We start from the raw sequence: 25012 nt of genomic DNA on the forward strand, positions 1-25012 counted from the left end.
TGATGCAAAAAGTGAAACCTAATGTAAATTGTAGACTTTAATTAATAATGATATATCCATATCCGTTCACCAATTTTGTAAAAATGTACCAAAATAGTGCAAGATGTTAATAATAGGGGAAATGTAAAGGTGGAGGAGAGCAAAGATAATGGAAACTCTTTGAACTTTCTGCTCAATTTTTCTAGAAACCTAAACTGCTTTTAAAAGTGAAGTTTATTTAAAATTTAAAAATAAATAAATGATTGTCCATTCTAAAAAAAGAGAGAGAGAAAGATTACATGTTACTATACACATTCAATTTATTCAAAGGGAAGCCAAGGAAGTTATAACTGTTCCTTTAACCTGTAAGTGTATGTGACATATTCAAAAGAAGCAATATTAACATGGAGTTCTTATTTTATTCTGAACCAGAAAATAAATTGAAATACCAGCTTTTAAAGTGAGGATCAGTGATAATCACCATTAAATCTATACTTTTATTCTTCAACCTAGTACCAAAACTCAATATTTTATATCAGATAAGATTTCTATATTTTTTACCAATGTAGGTATCAAGTAAACAGGGGAGTAGCTAGATCACATAGATGACTGAATTTTATATTCTGGGTTTTTTTGTACTTCCTATTCTGGAAATCTCATGACCCAAGATTTAAATGTCATGGGAAAGTAAATGTGAACATATTGTTCTTTAAGGCAAGTCATCTGGAATAAAATGGTTATGGTATAGTAATAATATTTCATATTTATGCAAGGTCTTTATTTCCTGAGTCATCTCACAAATGGGTAGTTCAATTAAGTCATAAAAGACAATGCCAGTTACAAGGAACTATTGTGTTAAGACTTTAAGGATTACCAGGGCCAAAACTTACAAACTCCATAATGACTAAATCTATATTTAAAGAGACACTCTCAAGGCCCTCCTTTAGAATTCATTGTCTTTTAAGGTTGTGGGGTGAAATTGCAGCAATCATCCGAAGTGTTCTGATGTGGCCAACCCAGGAAAGATTAAGAAATAGGTTAAATTTGACTTTGGAATAACTCCAGGGATAACTAAGTTTCTTTATTCTCAGAAACAGGTCCTTGTACCCCCACAACCCAGGGATTTTTCCTTCCTGCCTTTAAAACATTTGCTGCTCCTGCCCCACCTCAAGTTTGAAGGACAGGCCCCACTACGGTGACCTATATGGACCTACCCTCCTTTGCAGTGTTCCTGCTGTTGCAACAATACCATCCAGTGATTCACTCATTCTTCATTCACTCTTTTTTTTTCTTATACTAATTCACTCATTTAATCACTTAACAAGTACGTGTTTGGTGCCTACTCTATATTAGACACCAGGCTAGGGCTCCATGATAATGCATACAATAAGAGAGATGTGCTCCCTGTACTCATGGAGTTTAGTTTATCTAGAAATGTTGACATTAAACACATATCACTCAAATGAGTATTTAATCCAATCATTAATAAGTGATACAAAGGAAAATGCAGAGTTCTGAGAACGTGTAAAATAGAAGAACCTATCCTAAAGATGTCTGAGAAGAGTTGGCCCAGAGAAATTTAAGGATGGAATGTTTTTTATTTGGTCTAGCCTATCATCAATATGCTGAAACCTGCTTATAGAAAAAAGCTCCCTAATCCTTTAAAAACGCAATTAGCTAATCTGATTGATCATAGTATTGTTCACATTATTGATATACTGTGGGAAAAGCTGGAGTTACCTTCAGAAGAATCTCTTCTATGCATGGCCCCATATGTTTATGTCAAAGGAGATATCATGCCCCTCTGGTGTTCTAGATCAGTATTTCTAAATGGGAGAATGTGAGGTCAATTATGATAGGAGAGCTCATGGATGAGCTAATTTGGACAGAGTGATTCAAGCTGCCTCCTTTACCTTTACCTGGAGTCGGACCCAACAGTGAGCCTCAGCAATATGTCATTGAGACAAAAATGGTGTTTTCCAGGTCTCATAACTGGTCCATACCAGAAGAAAGTCCCTGAGAAAAATCAAAGTGATCCATCTCAATGGTGGCGACCATTTAGGTCACCTTTTGTAGATTTTCACAGAAAACCCTCACTGTTATCTCTTGACCTTGGGATACCTAATGAGATAGTCTTTATTGGGGCCATAAAAGCCCAGAGGGATCCAGCATGATATTGATCAGCCAGCAAGCAGGACCCATCTAGACACAACTGTGAGGTAATTTAACTCCAATGTCACTATGTCTTCTGTCTCTCCATTCTGAATACCCCATATCACAGGCAGCTGCCCACTTGGTGCTACCAGTTTGATACTCAAAAGTCTACACTGTTATGTCCCAATAGTCAAAACAATATACATAGCTCCTTATTAAAATAGATCTATTCTCTGCACCATTCTTTTAAAAACCTACTATCCCTAAAGAACAATTACATGCCACATCAATTAAGAAGTCAGCCAATATAAATATACACTGACTGGCCAGATTATTATGTGTTCAGAGATCATAATAATCTGGCCATTCAGAGTATGTCTCTTCAAATTTACTGAATATTTGAAAGTCATATAAATGACAAAGAATTAGTATGCAAAAAATATAAGAATTCCTAAAAATGTGAGAGAGAGAGAAAAATTATCCAATAAAATAAATGGACAAAGGATATAAATAGACAACTGAGTAAAAAGAAACTCCAGTTGGCCAATAAATATTAGAAATATGTTCAAATTACTAGTAGTCAGGGAAATGCACATTGAAACAAATAAGCAAACTCAAAAAGTTGGTTACTATATAACACACTTCAGAGTGGCAAAAATTGTAAAGCCTGAGAAAAAAGGATGCTGGAGCAAGCATTCTAGGAGTCATGCTACAAGATGCTAATGAAGTGGCATACCCTTCCCGGGGCTTTGCTATTTCATCTGTAGAATGAGGATGATCTCTTAGAATCCTGAAAGCCCTACTTTTCTTTAACCTCCTCTCTCTATTCAATTAAATATGATTCTACTGGCACTGGATTCAGGAATAAATGTCATGATGTGCAGGAGTGTAGAGGGGCAATAGGAAGCACTATAACTCAGAATTGAAACTTCGGAGAAGGATTCCTAAACAAAGCCGCATTTAAAGGAGACTTGAAGGTTGAGTGACATCAACTGCATATAGTGAGAAGCAAAAATATAACCAGGCAAAAGCAACAAACAGCCTGAGGGGAGAATGAGAAGTAAAAGAGACTATCTAAAGGATGGTATTCAAGAGGTGAAGGGTAAAGAGATAAGGTCATAGATGTATACAGGGCCCAAGGATATACAGACTTTGGAAACTATGTTAAAAGGTTTAACTGTTAACCTGCCCAGCATGGCTGAGAGGCTGAGCATCGACCTATGAACCAAGAGGTCATGGTTTGATTCCTGGTCAGGGCACATGCCCAGGTTGCAGGCTCAGTTCCCAGTGGGAGGCGTGCAGCAGGCAGCCAAACGATGATTTTCTCTCATCACTGATGTTTCTCTTTCTCTTCCTCTCCCTTCCTTTCTGAAATCAATAAAAATCTTTTTTTTTTCCCCCTGTTTAGCTGTTATCCTAAGAGCAAGAGGGAGCCATTGATGATTTTAAGCCTGGCAGATTCGAGTTATAGTTTAGAAAGGTCAGTCTCCATGGCTGAGGGCAAGGAGCCCAGCTACACATCTAGGCAGGAACGGTACGGAGTTATGTGCTGCGAGTGCCAGAGGGGACAGAGCGAAATGGTCGCCCTAAGGGATTTGAGAGAGGTAGAACCAATAGGACTTGTTTGATGAGATGTATTCAATAAGAGAAGGGAAGAAATCAGAAGGGCTCCTACCTAGGTTTATGGCTTGAGCAAACGTGGTAAAGGTGATGCTATTCACTGAGATGCAGGTCACAGACCATAGGGCAGAAGGGATGGATGTGTGTAACTGATGACAGTTTGGGGCAGGTTGCGTTTGAAGTATCTAGAGGGCATCCAAGAGCAGCTGGCTAGCAAATTAGTTGGATATGTGACTCTGAAACCCTAAAGAGTGGTGTTGCCCTAGATTTAGATTTGAGAATCCTCACTATATAGTAGGCAATTAAAATTCTACTAATAGATAATGTTATCTAGCTAGGACATCTAGAGTGAGAAGAAAGAACAAATGAGACCAAGAACAAGTTATCAGAGAGGTAGGAGAGTGTAGTTTTACACACACAAACACATACTAGGTGTACCAGTTAATAATGCGGATTTTGTAATCAAAGAAAACCCGATAATTTCAAGAGAAACATCAAAAGTGCTTTATTCAATGTAATGTCCATCACTAGCTATACATTTCCCCCATCTTTCAGGTAATTTGTGGATACCGTCCCAACAGAACTTTTCTTGTTTTGAGGCAAACCATTCAGAGACCAAATTTTCCACTTCTTCGTATGTTTGAAGTGCTGCTCAGAAAGTGTGTGTGCCATTGATTGGAACAAGTGGTAATCTGAAGGAGCAAGGTCTGGTCAATACAGCGGGTGGGTTAATACTTCCCAGGCAAGATCTTTTAACGTGTCTTTAACTGGTTTTGAAGTGTGTGATGGTGTGTCATCATGAGCAAAATTACTTTGCCGTGTCTTCTGGCCCATTCTGGTCGTTTTACGATCAAAGCGTGGTTCAAATTGGTTATTTGTTGTCAGTAGTGATCAGTATTAACAGTTTCACCTGATTTTAGAAGCTCATACTAATACACCACACCTTCCTGATCCCACCAAACGCAAAGCATTGTCTTCTTTCTGAAGCGATTTGGCCTTGCAGTCGATGTTGATGGTTGACCTGGATCAACCCACGATTCTGTGCAGTTGGGATTCTCAAAATAAATCCACTTTTCATTGCCAGTCACAATGCGATGAAAAAAAGACTTTCTTTCGTGCCATTGAAGCAACATTTTACTGATGACTTTTTGGTTTTCCATTTGTCTTTTGTTCAGTCGATGTAGCACTCATTTTCCTTCCTTTAAAATCTTTCTCATTGCTTGTAAATGATCAGAAATTGTTTGCTGGGCAATGTTTAATCTTTCTGCAAGTTGTTTTTCAGTTTGACATGCATCTTCATCCAATAATGCTTGTAATTGTGGGTCTTCAAACTTTTTCAGTTGGTCTGGACATTCTTTGTCTTTCACATCGAAATCATCACTTTTAAAGTGTTTAAACCAGCATTCACAAGTATCTTGAGATGGAGCATGTTCACCATAAGCTTCCTGAAGTATTCAGCAGCACTTTTCTTCAAACTAATGAATTAAAACTTTCTGCAAATGCTCTTTTTTTGGCACGAAATTCAATATTTTTAAGCATAAAAATATCTATGATGTTAACACCTTCAGAAAATTTGACATATGAAGTTTTGAAGCTTGTTGTCAATACGACAAAATAGCATACATATCAAATTGTATATATATGCACATCTATTGAAAAAAATCCACATTATTAACTGGTACACACTCACAAGAGAGTAACCACAGTGTCAACAGCTGCTGAGATCCACAAGAATTTTCTCTCTCTAAATACAGTTATTTATTCTTCTTAAAGTTTGGACTTAGCAACAATAACTTTTCAGGGAAGTTCCATGATGGTTTACAGACTTACCCTCTCCCAGAGTTGACTTTCAGAGATCAATTCATGGCTACGATGGAACATGGAGGTGACCTGTGGAAAATGTGTCTTATGATTTCTGCAGCCCCCCCCCCCCCACCCCGCCCAGGAGTGTATGCCCTGGTAGAAAGTGTCATTTCTGGATTCACCATATTTGTCACTCACACCTACATGGTACCCTCAATTGACTTGCCCTGTGATGCTGAACAAGAGTTAACGGAGCTGCCAGAATATGCTATAGAGAAAAGTAAGGTAAGTGTCCTGTTAACATCAATGGAAACTCCTGAGACACAGACTGCGAGGGCACATTTAAAAAATTAGCCAAAATAATAGGGACATCTCTCCTATTTTAGAAGAAAAAAAAAAAGTCAACTGAGAATGACCCTGGGACCTAGTTCGGGATATACCAAGAACTGCTGCCTCAAACAGTGCACTTTCTCCTAGGACTGTGCTAGCATTGCTAGCACTGAAGTCCTCCAAGCAAAAGCGGGGCCCTGCCTGGCTGGCATGGATCAGTGGTTAAGCGTCGACTTAAGAACTAGGAGGTCACAGTTCAATTTCTGGTAGGGCACATGCCAGGGTCCCCTAGCATGTGTGGGGCGTGCAGGAGGCAGCCAATCAATGATTCTCTCTCATCATTGATGTTTCTATCTCTCTCTCCCTCTTCCTTTCTCTCTGAAATCAATAAAAACATATTCAAAAGTGGGGCCCTGAAATTGTTCTCTGCTATTGTAACCTTGGCCAAACCACCATGTGTCTCAAATACAAACCATCTATACTCTCTTGTCCAGTCGGCTGCTCACTAGCCAACCATACATGTCACTGTTCAAATAGAGACCCTGACATATCGCTGCTTCAATTACTTAAAAACAAAACAAGAAAACCTCTGACTTTTGTTTGTTGCCTCCCTACTACAAATTACACGAATTACAAAAGAGGACATGTATAGCCTCTTCAAATAGTTCTGCCTTAGCGAACTCAATAGGATGGCGGCATCCACAAAACAGAAATAGATGACGGGGTGATGAACGTGAGCTCCTGGGGAACAAGAAGTGGAGACCCTGCTCTCCTGTAAACATTTCCAAAGCAATGAAAGAGAGTGGGTACGGGGAGGAGATATACAATGACAATGTATGTCAAAATATTGTCACTCGAAGTGTATGTTTTAAAAAGTTAAGAGGAAGAAAAGGGCAGGTACTGTATATAGAAACTTTTAGCCATGTTTTCAAATCACTCATGGGATTGAGGTGCTGAAAGGCCTTTAGGCCGGGGATTTATGCATAATCGGATCATTCAAAAACATATAAATGGCTGCCAGAGCAAAGTACAATGTTCACTTTTGAAATCACAAAAAAAGCTTTGTTTTAAGTAGGCTGAATTGACTAAAGTTTAGTTTCAGTGAAGCATGTTTTTGCTTTGGGTGTCATTATTTAGTTTGGCATCCTTGCCAAGGAAACCTTTTTCTTACTTCAACTGTTGTTTTTCTTCTGCTGCTACAACTGTGAAAGTGGAGGCAAGATTCTGATGCTGCGTATTTAAATGAGAACTGGTTCCCTGTGTACCTTTGATTCTGGTGAAGGGAGTGGGGGAGCATGGGGTCTTGATGGCTTGCCAGGACTTGTAAAGCTGATAGATGTGTACCTTGTCTCTTGAATAATCTGGAAAATCAAGTTTAGCTGGTTTGATCAAAGGGTTTGCAAGTCAGTTGAGAACACTTGCATGCAATAACTATAGATACTATATACATCAACCAGACAAAGGCCAAGAAGTTAATAGCTTTGCCAGAGATAAAGGATTATGTGTGTTATGCTTGTGAATACCAAAGGAAGGAATTCTCCATTTTAATATTGATGGCCAAGGTTTGTACTGGTTAGCCATTCAGACAAACAAAATACTCTAAATCATAAGGACTTAAGGCATGACAAAAAAAAACTTTTAAAATCCTGCTGCTATCTGCCCATTTAAATCTAGTGTGGAGTGAGGGAATAAACTATACTCTTCCTACTGACAGTTCCTCAGGAGAGTAGAGAGTAATTCGACATAGGAGTTGAAGTCTCCCATTTTTGGAGTCCTTTTTCACTCAAAGCTTCTAGCTGCAACACCTGTAGAGACAAGACAACTTTGATTGAGATTGATGTAGAAAGGGCCTGGCACACATTCTTTTTCGGACATCCTCCTTTTGGGCAAGTTGGTCATGTGGGAAAAACTTGTTTTCTCTGCCAAGAAATGATTCTCTGGATCAGAAAACTACATACCATGACGTGAGAAATTAGTAAAACCCAAACAGACTTGTCAGATCATCTGCATCTGGTCTTTCCCATGAATTAACAGTCTGACTGGGTCTCATAGATTTATTTCAACTCCCGTGCTTTTATTTTGACCTCTCTTGGCACAATTATGGACAACTAATTGAGCATACTTTCAGACAGTATTTCCTATTTTTTAAGATCATATTAAATAATTCCCTAAAAGGTGAGCTCCTAGAGTGAGCGAAGAGTAACTGTGGGTACCTGCAAGGGACAGTCACTTTGACTGGTTATGATTTCTGAATATAGACACTGTTTTAGTTATTACTGTGAAGCCCCATGAAACAACTGTTAGGGAAAATTTTAAACACACACACACTTGGCACACTGACCTGGCATTAAACTAAATTACAGGTACGGTGGTGACATATGTAAATGAATCTGCCAGTACAAGTTACCGAATGTTATGGGCCGTGCACAATAATAGGCAATGCATTATTCAAGTTTTGTACTAATTAAAGAACTACTTTGTTGCTAAGAATCAGTGTATTAAAAACATACGTTCTTATTAACTGCCTTCCCAAGAGTTAGAAAGATGAGAGGTGGATCTCAGGTTTCAGGGACCTATTATTAGGTTCTCAAAGTATTTTCTTAATCGCATGCATTTTTTAAAGCAAAAGCTCCGAGTCCACATCACATAAACAAGGTCTGATTGTGGGGTTTTAAATGGCTATCTTGGGGTTTTCTTCTCACTCCACCAAATTTCACTTCTTGGAATCAGGACCTGAACCAAAGTTAAACATCACAGAGAAATTTGCTCAGTAAAACAGGACTTTTATTGACTGAAAAGCATTTTTACCAGTGTAATCTGCAGTTTTGTAAGTCCTTGTGGAAAATCCCTTCTGATTGAGGGGCACTTAAAGACTTAACTATGCACATTGCCCATGAAGCTTTCAAAAGTTAAAGAAAAGGGGACAGAGGTGGCAAAACTGGTATGTCTGACATCTCCCCACCCCACCCCGCCAGTCTGTAGTCACCAACAGAACAAAAAGACTGCTTTTATGGACCTCCCTGCATAGTGGCCCCATCATGTCACCTGGCCCATAGATCTTGGGGCCTGTTCTGGGCCCAGCAGTAAAACACTGACAGGTCGGAACAGCTGAACCAGCTCTGCTCTGAGGACCCCTCCCCAGACGCTGTCTCTCCACCATGTTTCCTCAGTCTCTCCATCTTCTCAGTCCTCCCCAGCTTTCGACCTCTCCCCCAATTCTTCATCACATTTTTTATATCTCAAGACTCCTTTATCTGAATAACTTCATCAGAGGTTCCACATGAGCCCACTGTTCCACAGGGCCCTTTCCTTTCTCTCAACTTGAATGGCTGAAGCTCAAAAGGCCCCTCGTCCATGTCCCTGACAGCACATTATCCCCTTAATGCAGACCTCTGGACCTTCCCTTTCTCTTGGTTTCTGGCTCACCCATGTGAGTGATTTGTCTAAATGAGAGTGGATTCAACTTTACCCTTTCTCATTTGCACCTTGATAGGCTTTCTTGAGTGGGTGAGAATGAGGTGAAATTACAATTAATTTGCCAGGAATTATAGAGTCCCATGATAGCGTAGACCATATGAATATTCTCAACCATGTGTGCACAATGGAAAATTTTTGAGAGCCATTGGTGAGGCACGCTGTACTGGCCTAGTTTTACTAAATCTGCTCTATATTTTAAATTCAGTGCTCCTACATAGGCAATTTTCCTAGTCTTCTGTTTTAAGGCTCTTCTTGGTTCCTCTGAGGCTGCATATGGTCTTCAGTCAAATGACCTCTAATCTCCTTCTTGCTAAAACAAAAGAAAACCAAACACACCAACCAGTCAATCCCATCATTATCTTTTCAACTAATCCATTTCTTCTCTTACCCCAATGTATTCTCTTCCTTTGAACCCCTCCAATCTTCATCCTGTCCTTTCATTTTTTAAACTACTTAGAGATCTCCAACAGTCTCAAATCTGCAACCCTTCAGTGCACAGGCTGACGCTCTAACCACTGACGCTCTCACCAGTAGGGCCAAGAGTCTCAAACCAAATTCTCCATTTCTGTGCCTTTTTCTGCTCTCTTCATCATCATCCCGAGAGATTAGTGGATTCCATAAATATGGATTGGCACTGTCTAGCAGTAGTAGCTACTTTGGACATTGTTGCCTGCTCTCTGCCTACTTTTGTTTCCCTGGCATCAACTCGTACTCAGCTTTTTCCCCTAGAGCACCTTCTGCCTCTATGCTCATCCATTGCAGTGGGGGGACATCCAGCCCACAGGCCATATAAGGCCTGTGAAATCATTTGGTCTGGCTCTGCCAAGGCATTAGGGGTGAGTTAATTGAATGTTTGACCAAATATAGCAGGCTAATTTTTATGTTGATAATTTTGTGTTTTCTTGTTTTTTAAATGTGATTTTTTTTTTATTGTTTTCAGAGAGAGGAAGGGAGAGGGAGAGAGAGAGAGAAATATCAATGATAAAAATCATTGACTGGCTGCCTCCTGTACTCCCCCGACTAGGGATCAAGCCCATAACCCAGGCATGTGTCCTGACCGGGAATGGAACCATGACCTCCTGGTTCATGAGTCGATGCTCAACCACTGGACAATACCAGACAGGCAAGTTCATAATTTTGTATGGCAGGAGAATAATGTTATAAATATCCAAATGGCCCTTGGCCAAAAAAAGGTTTCCCATCCCTTGTTCCTCCGAGTGCTCCTCTTCTCTCTCTTCCTGATGCTATTCCCGCCTTCCTGGACTTTGTGAAGAGTTTTTCATTCCCAGGTCACTTTTTTTTTTCTTCACTCTCTTTTCTTCACTTGCAGGATCTGCTTCATGTATCTCTCTAACCCCAAAACTTTTTCCCCCTCTACTCTTATATAGAATCCAACGTGGAAAAAAACATGCTAACTCCAGACTTATCAACTAGAACAACAAACGACAAAACCAGGACAGCTTTTTTTCCCCCTTCAGAAAAGTCCTTTCTGAACAGCTTCCTCAATATAGTTGGCAACAAAATTATTCTGGTTTTTTTTTCTTTAAATTGTAACTTTAAGTAAGTTGTGAGGCAAAACAATTTTTCCCATAGCCTCACCAACTATGTCTTCCAGAACATCATTTTACAGATCCGTTCTTCTCCTGAGCTGACTTAGTGATTTGGCAATGCTTGGAGGACCAACGACTGCTTTCAACACACACTTGGGTTTATTCTTCTAACAGAATTTATTCAGTCATGAATTGATGTACATTTCAAAGCTAGTTGTTGATTTTTCACATAAGTAGCATCCTCCTGCTAATAATTATAACCTACAACTCCCCAGGTAGTATAAGCTCCAATTAGGGTATTTGATTATCTTATTAAAATAATGGCACCTAGAATTTTTTAGAAAATATTTATTTTATTTTATATTAATAATACTTTCTAAGATAAGGTTTTAAGTTCTCCCAGTAAAATCCTTGAGCCTACCACCAAACAACATGCTTTATTTTGGGTCAGACTTATCTAGATTGTAAAACATAAGTCCACAGCTAGCACTCAATTTTTTAAAAATGAGTATCTTAAAGACTTCTGGATCTCAACATGTACTAAACTTATTTTTTTCCTAAACTTTAATTCTATAGCCATTTCTATGCAAATTCTCCCCAAATCTTTACCCTCAACCTTATGTTCTTCCTGAGCCACAGATGGGAATGCCAGCTGCCTGCTCTCCATCTTCACCTAAAACTACCCTTATCAACAATGGATCCAAAATGAAGTTCTCTTCCCAATTTGCTGCCCATAAGAACTGCATCCTATGAGAACGCCAAGCATAGTTTGATCAAATGCTGTGGAGGCTCCAAGGATGGAGGCATATATGCCATCTGAGATGGTGAAGGAAGACTTCACCTGGAGGTGTTTACTGAAGGATGGATGAACAGAAATTCTCCAGGAGATCATTTCAGGCATCAAAAAAGAATATGATCAAGGTAGAATCACAAGGCCCACACAGCCCCAGGCTCATTTCCATTCCCACTATTAATACTCTAATTCTGGTCTCTATAAAAGCTTCTCTGGCCTTTATACTGGTCTTCTCAGTTCCAGTATCTTGTATCTCCAACTGGTCCCCAAGAAGACTCATCTTCAGCCATTCTCTACCAAGGCTATGTGTTACAGACAAACTTAAATACTCTCCAACATATTGCTTCCCTACTTGGAAAGCCCTTTATTCCCTCTCTGCCTACTGAAGTTCTACTCACCATTCACTTCTTTAAAGCTTTCCTGAATCCTCCAGATAAAATTAATGATACTTTCTTTTAAACTATCATATCATATAGCACTTGTCACAGCCATACCTATATTAGACTTACTTGCCCATCTTCCCCATCAGATTATAAACTCCTTCAGAATAGGGATTATATCTTACTTATCTGTGCTGCTCCACTATTGCCTAACACAGTGCTTTTGGCAAGTTCTTCATTATTACCTATTGAATTGAATTGAATAAATGGTTACTGAATGAAAAAAGTTACACATAATTTTATTTACATAATTATAGCTAAGCTGATACAGGTGGGTACTATCCAATTCTGTTAGTTTCCAAGTCTCAACTTGCTATTGAATCTTTTTGTAGATTTCCTGACGTATTATTTTTTTCTATTACTAGGATTTAGTGGTGTAAAAATATGATCTAATAACTTGACTTACTGTAAAAGTAGTTCCTTATTTTTGTAATCTGTGTACAGTAAAGATTATAATTGTACATTATTCTTCCATCTTAACAAGCGAAGCAATTTCAGTTTTAGGTTAGGTTTTTCCTTTTGTCCGGTGATGTCAGGGCTTTAAACTCAAAAGGAGCAATTTTATTCCTACATAAGGTAATAAAAATTACACTACAGATGAATCTTGTGCTGCACTTATTTTACGGCCCACACTAAAATACATTTTCAATAATCTCTGTTTGTAAAGTGAATGATCTTGTACAGATGGTCATATCTTACACTAAGTCTTCAACAACTTAAAGCACTTCTTCAATGAATAGAGCCAAAATAAAAATGTTTATATGTGGCTATAGCTGATTGGAAATAAATAAAATATTGGGGAAGTTTGATTTATTGGGCCTATTTCCAGGGTAGAGATGGTAGCAACCTGGACTTCTCAGCTCTTCCAATTATGGAACATCTTAATGGGATGGGGCCACTTAAGCCAATGGAAAATTTTCAATCTCAAACTCTCTGACTTCAGCCTTACAGGTAAATCCTATGATATCCCTGAGATACATACATCGCAATTTCACTTAAATCAGCTCTATGCCTATGTGAAGACCTGAAGTTGACATTTATTTTCATGCTTTATTTTATAATAAATGTTTTTTATATTGTAAAACAAATCATATACAACTAACTTCAAACAAAAATGTAAAAAATTAATAAGCAAGTCTTCCTTAACTATATATTGATTGAAAATGGTCTTTAATTTGGAAGTTCTTTCTGTGTTTCAAAGATTTAAGAGAGTCCTTTTGCTCATTGAGTTATGCCAAGAACTAATGATTAAAATGCCTGGCAAATTAACCTTAAAATTTAATAGGTTCAAGTGAAGAGTTATGCGATAGGCTTTTAAAATACTGTTCATATGCTTCAATCACAAATCTTACTGATTTTAATAAAATATATAGGTCACTAATAACTCAAGCCTATTTATCTGACATAATTCTTCATCCATTCTGCTTAAAATATAGAATTTTTTCATTTACAAATAAAAGTAAACTTGCCATTAAAAACAAGTATCTTCAATTGTAGATAGAAGGCAAATTTCTGGTTTTTCAAACAATGTATTAAATTTGAAAAGCTTATCTTTTTGGTAAAAGTAAACATTACCAGTGTCTTATAGAGCACTAGAGGCCTGGTGCATGAATTCGTGCACTGGTGGGGTCCAGCTGGCCCGCCATGATGGGGGCCATCAGGGGTGGGCCAGCTGGAGCGAGGGGCCATGGGTGGGGCCAGCCGGGGCGAAGGGCCACAGGCATTCTGGTCATTCCACTGTTTGGTCAATTTGCATATTACCCTTTTATTAAATAGGACTAGAGGCCTGGTGCATGAAATTCGTGCACAGGGGGCAGGTGGTCCCTCAGCCCAGCCTGCACCCTCTTCAATCTGGGACCCCTTGAGGGATGTCCGACTGCCCATTTAAGACTGACTCCACTGGGATTGGGCCTAAACGGGCAGTTGGACATCCCTCTCACAATCCAGGACTGCTGTCTCCCAACTGCTCACCTGCCTGCCTTCCTGATTGTCCCTAACCGCTTCTGCCTACCAGCCTGATCACCCCCTAACCACTCCACTGCCAGCCTGATTGACACCTAACTGCTCCCTGGCTGGCCCGATTGCCCCTAACTGCCCTCCCCTGCCAGCCTGGTCACCCCTAACTGCCCTCCCCTACCAGTCTGGTCGTCCCTAACTGTCCACCCCTACAGGCCTGATTGCCTCCAACTGCCCTCCCCTGCTGACCCAGTCACCCCTAACTGCCCTCCCCTGTGGGCCTGGTCACCTCTAATTGCCCTCTGCTGCAGGCCTGGCCCCCTCAATGGCCCTCACCTGCAGGACAGGTCTTCCCCCAACTGCCCTCCCCTGCAGGCCTGGGTTCCCCCTCCAACTGTCCTCCCCTGCAGGCCTGGTCCCCCCACAACTGCCCTCCCCTGCTGTCCTGGTCTCCCACAACTGCCCTCCTCTGCTGGCCCGGTCACCCCTAACTGCCCTCCCTGTTGGCCTGATCACCCACAACTGCCCTCCTCTGCAGACTGGTCTCCCCCAACTGCCCTCCTCTGCTAGCCCAGTCACCCCTAACTATCCTCCCTGCTTGCCTGATTGCCCACAACTGCCCTTTCCTGCAGGCCTGGTACCCCCCAACTGCCCTCTCTTGTTGGCCTGGTCTCCCCCAGCTGCCCTCCTCTGCTGGCCTGGTCACCTCCAACTGCCCACCAACTGCCCTCCCTTGCCAGTCATCTTGTGCCGGCCATCTTGTGTCCACATGGGGGCAGCCATCTTATGTCTTGGAGTGATGGTCAATTTGCATATTACTCTTTTATTAGATAGGATTGCTTCTAAAACACATAACTTCATACCTACTTTTACCAGAAATACTGAAATCATGTCCACTGTGATTGCTTGATTGGCTCTTGTTTAGAATACATAGGGGAGAAATTGTATAGTGGCAAATGAAAACAACTTTTGACCTTTGAAAGGCACTGTATCATTTATATGAGTATATTATTCCATGTTCTGTGCATAATACAATTAATTGAAAGTATTAGACAAGGCCCTTGCCTCAAAAAAGTCATTATAATCACATAAAATGAAGGGCAACAGACAACAATAACTATTCAAGTTCAGGATGAGAATGAATGGGGAAGTTGAGAGCAGAAAGGTCATTTGACCTTCTTTGTGGGCATCAAGGAGGCATGAAAAAGAAATATATGGCTAATCCTGATGTGTTTAAGAATCAAAGAAAAGAACAATAGAACAGCAGTAGAGAGTTTCTGTTGAGGACCAATATAATAGGGGCAGATTTGAGTGTGGGGAGTAAGGGGTGAGAACAGCAGAATGCAGAGTGGTTGGGGGAAACCACTGATTTTGCAAGTGGTAGAAATGGGATGGAGTCCATACTCTGCACTTCCACTGAGCTCGGTGCCTGGTCTGTGCTGAGATCTCCAGCAAAGGATTTGAACTCTGTGAGCATCCATTTACCAGATTCAATACTTACAAACCATAAAGCACTTTAAAAATGCAAGATGACTAAATCATTATCAATGTTATTACTGAACTTATTAAAACATTGTCCTGTTTAAAATCCTCCAGGGATTTCCCTTTGCATTTAGAATAATATCTAAATGTATCATGAGCAACAAATAATGACAAGATCTGGGACCTGCCCACTCTTCAGCATTAGTTATTTCCGTTGCTCACTTTTCTTCAGCCATACTAGTCTCTTTCCCTACACCCCAAATGTGCCAAGCTCAACTAGGTCAACTTCACTTTCTATTTCTTCTGCTTCTCTCTCTCTCTCTCTCTCTTTCTCTCTCTCTCTCTCTCTCTCTCTCTCTCTCTCTCTCTCTCTCTCTCGGTCTTCTCAGCCCACCCCTACACTAATTCAAAAATCTTCAGATCTCAATTCTAACATCTCAGCAAGGCCTTCTTTAACCACTTTATCTAAACTAAGATTCCCAAGGCTTCTCTGGATTCGCATCCTATTTGGTTTCTTCACAGCACTTACTGCAATCTGAAATTACTTACTTAGTTTCTTGGTTGCCGATTGGTTTCTGCATCTATGTTTTGAACTCTACTGCATCATTCTCATCCCCACTGAGTAACAAAACAAGAACTCCATGACTCATATCTCTCTTCAATAGTTTTACTGCAAAATTCATTGAAATGGAACAAGGAACCAAGATGGTGGCATAGGTAAACCCCTGTACTTGCTGCCTCCCACAACCACATCAAAAGTACAACTAAAATACAGAACAACTATCATCCAGAACAGCAGGAAAACTGGCTGAGTGGAAGTACTATAACTAGAGAGGTAAAAACGAAAGTACATTGAGACTGATAGGAGGTGCAGAGGCTTGGAACAGGCTGGTCCGGCACCCAGGTGTGCCACTTTTTTAAATGGGAGGGAGATCACCTCTTTGGAGGCCACCTGGAGGAGCAAGGAGTCTCACCCCTACACCAGAACCCCTGCCCAGGGTTCCAGAGCTCGGGAAAGAAGTCCCTATGGGCCGTAAGAACTACAAACTGTAAAAACCAATACAGATTGGGGCTGAGTGACACACAGGCTGCTAGAGACCCAACTGCTCCTCTTAAAAGGCCAGCACCATGAACTGAATTTACAAGATCCTGCTGGCTCTGAGTTCCAGTGCCAGATGAGGCTCTGGGGGACCCAGACAGATACAAGGAGAAACTGGACTGTCTGGCATCTGGGCAGAAACATGGGGGCGGCTTTTTTCCAGACAGAGGTGCTAATAGCAGTCATTGTTCCCGTGCTGGGACCTCCCTGGTGCAGGACTGACTGGCAGACATTTCTGTTCGCGTCACCCTGGAGATACCATGAGACCCCACCTCAACCAATTTACAACCCCACCCAAGCTGTGTGCAGCGGCTTTTGCATATGAATGGCCTGTCCTTTCTCAGCCTAAAACCTGTCAAACAAGCTGCAGCTGAGTCAGGGAGCCCCAAAGCTATCAGTAAAAGGCCCAAGGCCGGCACCAGCACCAGTTTGCCTTGCTTCACAGCCGGGCCTTGTCTGGTCACTTCCAAACCCAATACAAAGAGGAGGAATCTGCAGATCTCTCTGTAGCTCCTGTTGGGTGGCCCCAGGCAGTGGGTGACTTTGCACTTCCTTGGAGATCCAAGAGCCAGTGTACCCAGTGGTCAGTGTGAGACCATACCAGATTATAACTCTTCACATCCATAAGAGGCACACTCAAGGGGCAGACTCAGTGAGCACCAAAGCCCCACTGAGACAAGTCCCATAAGGGTGTCTTTTGCACAGCAGCTCTCCCACTGTAGTCACAGCTGGTCCCCACAGCCAATTGGCCTGGAGGTCAATTCCTCCCACTGATACCAACAGCAATCAAGACTCAACTACAACAAGACTGTGCACACAGCCCACAAAGAGGTGCACCAAGAGTGTCCACCTCAGGTGATTGGGGAGGCTGAGCCACTTGACCATATAGGACACTTACTACACAAGACCACTCTATTAACTCAAGGAGACTTAGCAGCTTCCCAATACATAGAAACAAACACAGGGAAGCAGCCAAAATGCGGAGACAAAGAAACATGTCACAAATGAAAGAAATGGAAGAAAGCAAACTACTGGATATAGAGTTCAAAACCACAGTTATAAGATTACTCAAGAATCTTCTAGAAACCTCCGAGGAGTGCTCGCTTCGGCATCACATATACTAAAAATTAGAAACCTCCGAGGAACTTAGTGAGACCTTCAAGGATCTTAGTGAGAATGCCAAAAAAATAGAAAAGAACCAGTCAGAAATTAAGCATACACTGACTGAAATAAAGAATAATATACAGAACGGAAACCAAGATGGCGGCATAGGTAAACACCTAAACTGCTTCCTTGTACAACAATATTAAAACTACAACTAAAAGACAAAACGGACACCATCCAGAACCACAGGGAAGCTGGCTGAGTGGAAATTCTACAACTAGAAGAAAAGAGGAAAGCACATTGAGACTCAGAGGAGCTGCAAAAGGCTGAGGTACGGAGACTCATACGCGGAGAGGACGGGCTGCTGTGTGCATGGGCGGCTGAGAGAGCAGCTGGCTTTCTAAAGCGGGAGGGAGAAGGAAGCTCCCGACTGCACTGAACTCCAGTCCCGGACGAGACGCTGGGAAATCAGACTCTTTCAGGGGGGGAACTGGACTGTCAGAAAAAGAGAAAGCACACTGAGACTCAGGAGCTGCGGAAGGCAGAGGTCTAGGGGCACACGCGCACAGAGAGGACTGACTGCTGAATGCACGGGAGGCTGAGTGCATGGCTGGCTTTCTAAAGTGGGAGGGAGACTGAAGCTCCCGACTGCGCTGAACTCCAGTTCTGGGCAAGTTTCTGGGAACCCTGACTCATTCGGGGAGAAACTGGACTGTCTGGCAGTGGGCAAAACTCAAGGGCAGCTTTCACTCAGAGGTGCTTGCAGCATTACCGAGGGACACTGAGACCCAGGGGCCTCATAGGGCAGGGCTGACGGGAAGCCAAGGCTGTCTGCTCTGCCCTGAAACTCTGCTCCATCCAAGCTGAGCACAGAGGCTTTTGCAATTTTGCAAGTCTTATCTCATAAGAGTATCTCCAGCACAGAGGTTCTCCCAGCATAGACACAGCTGATCCTCATAGCTAATTGGCCTGGAGGTCAATTTCTCCCAGTGATACCAACAACAATCAAGACTTAACTACAACAAGGCTAAGCACAAAGGGGTGCACCAAGAGTGTCCACCTCAGGTAACTGGGGAGGCTGAGCCACTGTGCCCTAGAGGACACCTAACACACAAAGCTACTCTACCAATGAAGCAGCGAAAATGTGGAGACAAAGAAACAGATCACAAATGAAAGAAATGGAGGAAAACAAATGACTGGATATAGAGCTCAAAACCACGGTTATAAGGTTTTTCAAGAGTTTTCTAGAAAAGGCCAATAAATTTAGTGAGACCCTCGAGGATATGGAAAAGGACCAACTAGAAATTAAACATACACTGACTAAAATAAAAAACATACAGAGAGCTAACAGCAGACTAGAGGACCGCAAGAATCAAGTCAAAGAGTTGAAATACAAAGAAACAAAAAAACACTCAGCCAGAAAAGCAAAAAGAAAAAAGAATCCAAAAACTTGAAGATAGTATAAGGAGCCTCTGGGACAACCTCAAGCATACCAACATCTGAATTATGGGGGTGCCAGAAGAAGAGGGAGAGCAAGATACTGAAAACCTATTGGAAGAAATAATGACAGAAAACTTCCCCCACCTGGTGAATGAAATAGACTTACAAGTCCAAGAAGTGCACAGAACCCCAAACAAAAGGAATCCAAAGAGGACCACACCCAGACACATCATAATTAAAATGCCAAGAGCAAAAGACAAAGAGAGAATATTAAAAGCAGCAAGAGAAAAACAGTTAATTACCTACAAGGGAGCACCCATATGATTGTCAGCTGATTTCTCAACAGAAACTATGCAGGCCAGATGGGAGTGGCACGAAATATTCAAAGTGAGGAATAGCAAGAACCTACAACCAAGATTACTCTACCCAGCAAAGCTATCATTCAGAATTGAAGGTCAGATAAAGAGCTTCACAGATAAGAAAAAGCTAAAGGAGTTCATCACCACCAAACCAGTATTATATGAAATGCTGAAGGGTATTCTTTAAGAAGAGAAAGAAGAAGAAAAAAGGTAAAGATAAAAATTATGAACAACAAATACATGTCTATCAACAAGTGAATCTAAAAATCAAGTGAATTAAAAATCTGAGGAACAGAATAAACTGGTGAATATAATAGAATCAGGGGCATGGAAATGGAACAGACTGATGATTCTCAGAGGGAAGGGGGTGTGGAGGGGTGCGGGAACAGATAGACAAAGATCTTATATGCATGTATGCATTACCTATGGACACAGACAATAGGATGGCAAGGGCCTAGGGTGGGGTGGGAATCGGGTGGTGGGAGCTTTGGGGTTGAAAAGAGGGACATCTGTAATAATCTCAACAATAAAGATTTAAAAAAAAAAACTCATTCAAAGGTCTTCTGTGCTCACTAGTTCTATTTTCTGCTCTTCCATTCTTTCTTGAAGTTACTTCAGTCAGGCCTTCATCCTCAACACTCCATGAAACTGCTCTCTTCAATGTCACTAGTGACTCCACATTGCCAAATCCCAAGGACAATTCTCAGTCCTCTTCTTCCTTCTATCAACAGCATTTGACAACACTGGTCATTGATTGCCTCCTCCATATTCTTTCCTTGGCCTCTGAGACTCCATTTTCTCTCAATTCTCCTACAACTGCACAGGCTGCTCTCAGTCCCCTTGGTTAAGTCCTCATTATCTCAAGCTTTGCGCCTCTCCTCTATCTACACTCTCTCCCAGGTCACCATATTCAGTCCTATGGATTTTATATTATCTATGTGCTTTGGTGCTAGTCGTCAGGCCCCTCTCCATAGGAAGTCTTTATTTTCTAAAGGACCCTGTCACTCACAACATAGTTATTTCTGTACATACTATTTGGCAAAATCACCTGATTACTTAAGCAATCATCATGTGGTGCCACACTCCTATAGAAACATAGATTTTGAAAAGCATAATAAAGACCTTAGTGAGCACTTAGACTCTGTTATTTTACATTTAAAAAAAAAAAAACTTGAGATACAGAGTTAAATGACTTGTCCTGAGCAACACAGTCACACAGCTAAGACAAGAATACAAGGTTCCTGACTCTTTAAAACAAAAAACAAAACAAAAAATATGTATTTTTATTGGTTTCAGGGAGAAAGAGAGAGAGAGAGAGAGAGAGAGAGAGAGAGAGAGAGAGAGAGAGAGAGAGAGAAACATCAATGATGAGAGAGAATCATTGATCAGCTGCCTCCTGTATACACCAGAATGGGCATCAAGCCTGCAACCTGGGCAAGTGCCCTGACCAGGAATCAAACAGTGACCTTCTGGTCCATAGATCGACGCTCAACCACTGAGCCATGCAGACCCGGCAGTTCCTGATTCTTTAGATTCCTCAAGCAATATTCTTTCTGATATCTGGTAGTGTCTGAATTCTTGCATGAAAATATGTGCTTAAACATCAAATATTATAGAACTTCTAAATTAGCAGTGGCCATGCCGAAACCGGTTTGGCTCAGTGGATAGAGCGTCGGCCTGCGGACTGAAGGGTCCCGGGTTCGATTCCGGTCAAGGGCATGTACCTTGGTTGCGGGCACATCCCCAGTGGGAGGTGTGCAGGAGGCAGCTGATCGATGTTTCTCTCTCATCAATGTTTCTAGCTCTCTATCCCTCTCCCTTCCTCTCTGTAAAATATCAATAAAATATATTTAAATAAATAAATAAATAAATAAATAAATAAGCAAGCAGTGGCCTTAATCATCATCATATCAATTCTATCCCTTTGTCAATGGGGAAACTGTTGTGAAGGCCCCACTGCTGTGTAAGGCAGAGGAAACACATCCTGCTGCCAGTTATGGATTTGGACCTTCAGGCACAAAGACTGGTTATATGACAGGTTTCTTGAAATGTAGTCCATGCTCTTATACCACTATTGATCTAAATTCTGCCTTCTCCTTTATTTGTCTTTCTTCATTTATCCCAGGGTGCTTCTTTCTCTCTTCTCATTCATCGTTAGTAAGGGTTATTTCACCTGCTATTCTTTTGAAGCCTCACCATTCCAAAATGTCACATGTAATAGTATTTATTTTGGCTTGAGAGCAGTTTCCCTTCACAATGGCCTGTCCTATTCTGTAACATTTTGTTCAGTTGGTTGGGTTGTCAACTTAGCATGTTTGATGATAAAATGCTGATATATTGCTTGTTTATATGTTGTCATGTCATATTCTAATTGGGTGGCTTGAAAATAACAATTTATTATTCGCTGGATCACTTCCACTGCCTTTTTCAATGTATTTTCTGGACAATCCTACTGGTTGTTTACTGATGTCAAAACACTCTAAGCTGTTACATCCTAGTGTGTTTGTTACTTTTTAATTTTTCATAATTCCACTTGATCAGGAAATGCCAATTTTCCTGCCTTCACAGTTCATCATCAAAAGCAAACTTGTTCCCTAGTACTACTTTACCTTGAATTTGCCATGACCTTCATTAATTTATTTAAAAATTCTATGATAAGGCACCAATGTCTTTATGAATTATAACAGGTTATTATAGTTCTTCATTTGACCATGCCATGGCTCACCCCAAAATATTATTATTATTTTAACTATTTTTATTGTTGACACTATTACAGATGTCCCCATTCCCCCATTTTTGCCCACCCCCCCCCCCCCCGCCTCCTCCCATCCCCGCCCAGTCTCCCTCTACCATCTGGCCAGCACTACACTGTTGTCTGTGTTTATGGGCTATGCATATATGTTCTTTGGCTAATTCCTTCACTTTCTTTCATCCAGCTCCACCACTTGCCCCTTCCCTCTGACAGCTGTCAGTCTGTTTCATGTATCCAGCTGTCAGTCTGTTCTTTTACTATTCTAAAGATGGCCCACATACCATGATTCTTTTCTAGAAGAACTTCCCTCCTTTTTCCTTTATTGGTTCCTGTTTTCTGAGTTCCCAATTTGGAGACAATTTTAAATTTCATTTTCAAATTTAATTTCCCCAAGACCAGTGCAAGTCTCAGTTCAAAATACCTGTTTTTATATCAATTGTATTTTCCTTCCTTCTTATCTAGCAGGTAAGTTCCTTGCCTTCTTTCCATTCTATCATATTCCTGTCTAAGAAATTACTTCTTTGATAATCCCTGCCTCTCCAGCACATTTAGGTTTCCCTATTGAATTGTTCTGTCTCTTCTGCCTTCCAAAGGGCATCTTTAAAACCCATCTGCCTTCCTGTTGCTTTTAATCCATTTCTTTTGATTGTCAAACTTCTCACCTGCTGCCTTCTGCCCCTCCTGCTGCCTTCTCTTCTCACCCTCGTCTCTCTTCAATCTACTGTGTTTCTGAAATAACCTATTCAAAGGTTAAAAATGTCCTCCTTACCAATAAGTCCAGTGGCCTTGACATATTCCTTAGATGCCATGTAGTCTCTGTCTACACATTAGATCCTGTACTTGCCACCAGAAGTTTCTTTCTCTGCATTTTGTTACATCCCTTGGCTTCTCCTTCTACCCTGCCGGTCCTTTACCTGCCTTCTTCCCAGGCTCCTCTATCCTTTTTCACTCCTCAAAGTGTGAGGTTCTTCCAAGTGTAGCCTCTGCTCTCTGAGCATCTCTAACTGCACCTGAGCAATTTCGTTTTGCAGCCTACCTGCAAAACAACTTATCTAACACTAACCCCACTCTACCCTCTGAAAACTGGCTACCCCTCTGCACTTCTCTGTTAATAGATCACCATTTCCTAAGTCAAGGGATCTCAAAATTTCAGAATTACCTGTAGACTTCCTCTTACCTTTATCCCTTACCATTATTCAATTAGTCATAAAGTCCTATTTTTCTTCTACACAAAATCTCTTAAATCTAACTTCCTATTGCTGTTGTTGTTCTTGTTCTTATTCCCATTATCACCATTATAATTTGGACATTTAATTGCTTGTGTTAGATTTAATGCAATAGCTTCCTGAACACTGTCCTTGCAGTTTTTTATTATGTCACTGTCCACATCAAATACCACCTCTGGTTACCTATGGACACACATAGCTCACTTTCCTTAGTTTTCATTTACTAAACAGCATTTTACTAAGCACTTCATTTATGCATTATGTCTGTTAATACACACACACACACACACACAAACTCTAAGAAATAATTATTATTAGCTACATTTTATATATGAAGAATTTGAGAATTAGAAAGATGCTTTTTTGCCCAAAGAAAATTAATAAGTAGGTAACTATTTTAGGATGCAAACCCAAGGCCCAAAAGTGGCTCTTAATACTTAGGACATATTGTATTTATCCTTAGACACCAACCTACTTTTCAGACTGCAATTTTCCATTTTTCCCTTTCTTCAAAAGCATAACTCATATGTCCCTATCTTTGTATTCTCTGCTTCTTCCTCTCCATTTATACAGATTCTACTGGGGTGCCCTGACCATTGTGGCTCAGTTGGTTGGGTGTCATCCTGTGCACCAAAAGTTGCCAGTTCAATTCCCAGTCAGGGCACATGCTCTAGTTGAAGGCTCAGTCCCCAGTGGGGAGAGTGCAGGAGGCAGTAGATCAATGTTCCTTCTCACATTGATGTTTCTCTCTCTCTCTCTCTCTCTCTCTCTCTCTCTCTCTCTCTCTCTCTCTCTCTCTCTCTCCCTCCTCTCCCTCCCACTCTCTCTAAAGATCAATAAAAAGATATTATTTAAAAATTCTACTGGGCCTTGGCTGGTTTGGCTCATTGGATAAAGTGTTGGCCTGTGGCCTGGAGGGTCCTGGATTCTATTCTGTCAAGGGCACATGCCTAGGTTGCAGGTTCGATCCCTAGTAGGAGGCAGGAGGCAGCCTATCAATGATTCTCTCTCATCATTGATGTTTCCATCTCTCTCTCTCCCTCTCCCTTCCTCTATGAAATCAATAAAAATATGTATTTTTAAAAATTCTACTGGGAGCCACTTGAGCCCAAATAAATTTCTTTTTTCCTTGGACATTTACTGTCACCATCATTCATTTGGTTCCCAACCATATGGTGCTTTTAGTGTGTCTTGTAATATTGTCTTTATTGATATTCCACCCTCGTTAATCAAATACTGTATATTGTCTCATCAACTACACTGTAAGTAAAGGATCTTTTCTTAAGTTTTTTGAACCCATCTCTCAATTTCTCACTCCAACTCAATAATTTTCTCTCAGACATGATTATTGCATGGGTGAAGATGTGATTTTGTCTAATGTATACTTTATGTATAGCAATGTATTTTTTCCCCTTAAAATTTTATTGTACTGAAACCGGTTTGGCTCA

Source organism: Plecotus auritus (genome assembly GCF_963455305.1).
Source record: "Plecotus auritus genome assembly, chromosome: 3".
Taxonomy (NCBI): Eukaryota; Metazoa; Chordata; class Mammalia; order Chiroptera; family Vespertilionidae; genus Plecotus; species Plecotus auritus.